Below are 6,265 nucleotides of genomic sequence, written 5' to 3' on the forward strand. Positions count from 1 at the left end.
TCACGCTTAGGGTCCAATTTCCAGACTTATTCTCCAAGTGAACAGTTAATTTCCTGTGGAGAGCAGCATCAGGATTCACCTCAAAATAGGTGATCTTTGTGTAAATCTTTCTCATTAGCACTCTGATTTTGTATAACTGCTACACCAAATGACTTAAGATGGTTGTTTCTGAATCTGTAATTTCTTTATTTTAGTAGCTCCATGATCAGGGTTGCACTGCAATTAAAATTGAATTGAGATTAACATTTAAATCATTAAAGTTATTTTGTTAATGAGAAATAACATGCTGTTTAATTGCCATTGGGAATGCATATAGTTAAAAAAGGAGGGAGACTTAACTATAGCTGCTGCCTCCATCTGTCTCAATTATCCAAATAAACTGTCTGCCTGTAATAAGGCGATAATATATTCCTAATATGGAAGCAATGCGGCCACATAATCAAAGCTCAGGCCTGGCCTCCCACAACTGTGATCTCAAATACAGCATTCATTTGTTGCCTTTTTTTTTTTTTTTTTTTTCCCCCCCAGCCATAAAGTAGTTGCTGTATGTCTGCTTTCTAGAGGATTTTTTAAAGTGCATTGACCCTCATATGATGAATTGAAGTGCTAGTGTTAGCTGTCAAGCATGGAATTACAAATACTAAATGCTGCTTTTAGTGATTCTCTCATAAAGTTAAATCATTAAAATCAGTATTTTTAGTAGTATTTGCATTGGTATTTTTACATTACAAATCGAATTTTTCTTCTAAAATTTTAAAGCCCACTTTAGTTGGGATTTTTGTTTATTTTTAAATAATTTTATTAACCTATGTAAATTTCATTAGGTGGTGAATGGTAAAATGAAAATTGATATTATACTTGCTTCTATGATATACATTAATTAATGTGAACAAAACCCCGCAAATTCTTATCATACTGGATCCTTTAATATACGACACTGTGTAGATTTAGAACAACTTCTTTGGACTGATGGGAAAAATCAGCACTGAAATAAAAAATTGGCTAGAATTGCCGATACCGACAATGGGTATATTTTAATTTAATTAAATTTTACTACAATATCAATGGCATTGCTGTGGAGCAATGTCTTTTCTCTGAGTTTAAACGAGCTCCAGATCAACAGATTCTGTGTATGTGATGGCCGGGTCAGGAGGACAGTATGAGAGTGGCAAGGTGAATTGGGTTGTAGGTGTTTATTCAGTGTTGTAAAGCCCTACTGTACTTAATTTTTACCATAACTTCCTAAGGCGGGAAAGCTTATCTTCTATGTATGTGTTTGTACCAATGTCTGTTGAATCTTTTAGCCAGTTTCTGCAAAATCTGACAAAATGCTAAGCAGTTCAGAAATAGGCAGTGTCGTAAAACCAGGCAGCTGGGTAAGAAAGGTCATACTGTTGTTAGCGGCTTAGTTGGAGGAAGGGCAGAGATTTGTGGTGTCTGTTATTGAGCGCTGTATATGAACTGTAGAATAGAGAGTTAGGGAAAATCAGACTTTTTAAACTTAGCTGCTCAGAGAATTTAAGTTAGACTATCTAAGTTTATAAAAAGATGAGAAGAAAAAGGTCTTTGCTGTGGGAGTTAGTTCTGCCCGAATTGTAAGCACCATCTATCTCCCTGAATCTAAGCATTTTGACAGGCCTGCAGGCTAATCAATAGAGCTGGAAATGAATCGTGCTTTCTATATTATGTCTGAGTAGAAAATCCATATAAGATAATTTCTGAGTTGCCCTAGCAAAGGATGTGACCTCTTGAAGAGTAGTGGTTGAATTTTGTAATGAAGGTGTGGATATTAATGTAATGAAATAGGTAGGTCAAAAGACAGAAATTAATGCATCATGTAATAATACCTCATAGCCACATTTAAGTTTAATAACCCATTCTATTAGCTTTACCTTAAAAAGCTTCCAGTCTAAAAAGACAACACTTAAAATAAGGATAAACAGCTTTTAGAAAGTATAGTGATTACTGTACAGATTACACAGTGTTTCTTTAAAATAGATAGTGCATAGTATGTTGAATGCCCATTTTCAAGTTCCAATTCTCCTGTTAATCGTATTAGAACTACTGGGGGATTCAATTCTGTGAGAAATTCAGTAGTTTAAAGCAAGTCTTAAAAAAGTTTTAATACTTTTTAGGAGGATTACTTCAAAACTCTGCTGCATTTTTTCTAAGTATATATAATCAAATTGAATGTTGTTTTGCAAAGTATTGCATTTTAGAACAACCAAAAAAATGTTTGTACTAACATTCTGTTAGCAAATTCTGATGATATGGGTAGCTTATAAGATGTTGGGCTTTATTATGATAAGGGCCATTTTTTTACATATCTATATAATATGTGTGTGTGAATAAACTACTTGAGTGAACCTACCTTAGCATTCAGACCAAGACCTCACTTTTGAAGAAACTGTCTCCATTGTCCCCACGTAACTTTGCTTTGATTTGCCTCAGAGACCACTCTCAGACTGTAAACTGAACCAAGAGCAGAGCTAGTCCTAAGTAACACCTCCTTCCAAATGGCAGGACCATAGGCACATTCCCAGTACTGATTGTGTCACTCTGCAACTTGTTCCTGCTGTGCTGCACTACCTGCTAATGTTGGCATAGTCGCTCTATACCTGTAAATGCCCTTTTCCAGGGTTGTTTGTGTAAATATAGTAGGAAATATGAGTTGATGAGTTTGGTCTAGATTTAAAAAACCCACAAAACTTTATATCCCCATGTTCACTCTCTAAAACCAGAAATTCCCCAATGCTTTCTACCATTGTGATCATTCTTGAATTTAAGACAGATGGACCTTGCTTGTGAAATTGCCAGATGGGTCATTGTTAAATGCTCTTCTGGAGTCTCTTTCTCCCCAAAGGGCAGAATGTGTTTTCTGCTCAAGATAGTTTGATTTCAAGTCCTGAGCTGTGCATTGTGGAAGGCTATTATTAGTCTATAAATAATGAAGATGCTTACCTGCAGTAACTGCGCTAAGTTGTTGTGAATTTAAAATGCAAATCTGAACGTCTCCTGTGTGTATGAATCCCATGGCACTCTTGTACCAAAGAATGGAGCTAAGAGCACACAGGAGGCCTTAGAGGTTTCTGGCAGCAGATAAGACAGCCTGTTTTGTAGCAGGTGTCTTTGAAAAATGGTGATTAGGTAGAAGGAGGAGCAGAAGATGTTAAACTGTATGTAACAGAAGGTTATTGTTGTAGACAGTATGATGGCAGTTGTTGGCCTTGGTGGCAGAAGTGAACCATGAAATAGAAGTCAAATAATGCCTTGTTTGCATTGTCATTTTTGCATGTTGCAATCTTTGCAAAAATATAATTTTTACTAAATGCTTGGGAGCAAGAACACAAATCTGCAATTTGTGTTCTTGCTCATCTGATCACTACTTTTGATTTATTGACTTTAGTTATGGTTGTGTATGCATTTTCTCTGCTCTTAAGTATAGTTTGTCTTTACGTGTCCAGTGATTCTGGTTATGAGTAAAGCTGTTACTTTCTTAATATTAGTTTATTGTCATTTTCTGAACATGGCTGTTAAATAGTATTATTTCACTATTGCAAGCTATTTAAAATTGATTGCAAGGAAACTATAAAATATGAATAAACTTCAGACAGGTTAGTAGATGAAATGATTCTTCAGTGCTTAGTTTGGAATGATACCTTTATCTGTGGGTTATTTAAAGCAATGCAGCATGTTCTTTTTCACTTAATTGAAAAAGTGTTGTTAGGCATAACCTTAAGGAATGTTCAGATTTTGATATATTTATTTTTTCCCCCATCTCGATCATGGTTTATGTATTGGTTTGGGGTTTTTTTTAGCTTATATTACTGCTTTATTGCCAAATAATTCAAGCTACTAACACTATTCTAGTAAATATCTGTGTGGACCTCAATTTCTGAGAATTGTATGACTGGTTACAATGTAAGAAAACAGCTTTTGTTGCATGACAACAAAATGACCAAGCCTGTTTAATACAGCAAAACCTAACCCGGTACTTCAGGGAATGTTGTGAAATTAAAGGATAGTCTTATACCTTATCCTTGATACTGCCAGTGTCCATGTTGTAATAATTTGGAAATACTGCCTATAATATTGGTGGGTTGGCTTTATATGTAGTATCTTATTTAAAAAGTCATTTCAGGTGCCTATGAAAGTATTTACATTTCTTATATTCAGTGGTTTTTGTAGTAATAGTTCTGTAAGTGTGGATAACACAATAAATACTTTTCTTTGCATGATGAAGGTATCAGGTGAACTGTATTTGGATTTTCCTTCAAGTGACACCTTTATTTCTTGTACTTGATTGTGAGTGGAACCAAGTTTCGCCTTTTCAACAGATATTGGGGATGTAGCAGCAGCAGTCCCTGGACTGATCAACTTTGTTGATCTGAGGGATCCTGGTATTTTGACACATATAAAGGCCTCTTCTAGAAGTTACTGATAAAATAAGTTTTCAGTAGTGTTATGTCACTTTTTGTGGTTGTTATTTGCTATTTGCCAAAAGGAGATATTAAGCACTGAGCAAAGCAGAACTTTTGGTAAACCATATTAAAACAGTCCTGTATATGTGTTGTTTTACTAAACTTAAGCTTCACTACTTTCCTAAGTACCCTTATTCTAGGCTCTCCTAGTTTTGGAGACTGCAAGTATGAAACTAGAGACTGGTTTTCTAGTATGAAGACTCTCTGGCCTTGCATTGCAAACATCCTTTTCACTCTGTCCTTTCCAGCAGTGACTGTTAAACTGATAATAGTATCTTTTTGTTTTTCACATAAGATCTGAATATCTTTATTGTTGCCAGGCATGCTACTACATTTAGCTGAAAGTATTCTGCTGGTTTCTTACTTGGATAATTGCTTTGCCTTTCCTGCTTGATTCCTCCTACACTCATTTGATCTTTCTGCATGATCCAATATAAACTAGTGAGTAGAGATACACACACTATTTGTAAAAATAATAATAAAAAATTCCAACACCATGTTGATGTAGTTGTTTCTTGATTTCTCTGATCTTTATGAAAAATACAGCTGTGACTTCATTGTTAGAGTAACTTATTTAAAATGTTTTATCTGTTTGCCATCATTACATTGCTGACAATGAGAAACGTAACTGGCTCATCCTATCTGTATTATTATGTTAACTGAAATTTTCCGTTTTTAGTTAAAGGAACATACACAGGATATTTCCGCTATGCCAATAAATGGTACAGTTAATTTTGTTGATGGTAACACGGAAGTGCAACTGGTAACATAATACTTCTTTCTTTTCTTTGTGTGTCTCTTGTGTTACTGTTGCTGAAGAAAAAATGCATGGTTTGTTCTTGGTTCTTTCAAATAAATTATGATAGTAATTTATAAAAAATAATTATGAATAAGATAAGATATTTTATTTGGATCCTTTTCAAATCTAACACTTGTGAAAATATTCACATGGCAACAGCAATTACATTTGTTATGCTTGGGTGTGTATGTTCCCATGCTTTTCACCCTCCCACTCTGTTTTGATGCTGTCATGACTAGTGGATAGGTCTTTCTACCTGCAAGTTCTCCCAGAGAGAAACATCTGTCTTAGAAGCTCTGGCAGTGTACTAAAAATACTTAGCCCTAGGTCTCTTATAAAAGCCAGCGTTCCGTTTCTACGAATAAATGGAAAACTTGAGAAAATAGAGCAACAATGATTATAGTGAATTCTCTCTGAAATAGGAGAGTAAAAATTTAGCTAGATATTGTGGAAATATAAGCTGCTACATGACAATTTCAAAATTGATAACTTTAATGGTATCTGTAAAGAGAGTACTAGCTGGAAAAGTCCTTTAAAGTTTTAATAAAGGGCATAAAATTCAAAATACACATTGCAGATGAGAATTCTGTTTACTTTAAAATGTTCCATTCTATAAATCAAATGCATTTAGTTAAAGCTAACCATTACTCAGCTTCTTCACTAGGGATAGTAGCAAGAATAAATTTCTTCTTGCGGGCGATACATAATACTCTCACAATTTACTGTCCAGTGAGTATAGGAAATAATTTGAAAGCACTGAATTCTCTTACTATACCTCAAATCTATATTGTTAATAGAATAGAATATTTCAGACCTACAGCAATCACTTAGTCCAACTGCCTGACGAATTCAGGGCTGACCAAAAGTTAAAGCATATTATTAAGGGCATTATCCAAACACCTCTTGAGCACTGACAGGCTTGGGCATCAACCACCTCTCTAAGAAGCCTGTTCCAGTGTTTGACCACCCTCTTGGTAAAGAAATG

General features: G+C 34.8%; 1 protein-coding gene across 1 annotated transcript in view; it reads left to right on the forward strand.

The window, feature by feature from the left end:
• Positions 1–6,265, forward strand: part of CTTNBP2 (cortactin binding protein 2) — a 77,721-nt gene that overhangs the window by 5,747 nt on the left and 65,709 nt on the right.

This window comes from Egretta garzetta, unplaced genomic scaffold (genome assembly GCF_000687185.1).
Source record: "Egretta garzetta isolate BGI_Z169 unplaced genomic scaffold, ASM68718v1 scaffold169, whole genome shotgun sequence".
In the NCBI taxonomy this organism is placed as follows: domain Eukaryota; kingdom Metazoa; phylum Chordata; class Aves; order Pelecaniformes; family Ardeidae; genus Egretta; species Egretta garzetta.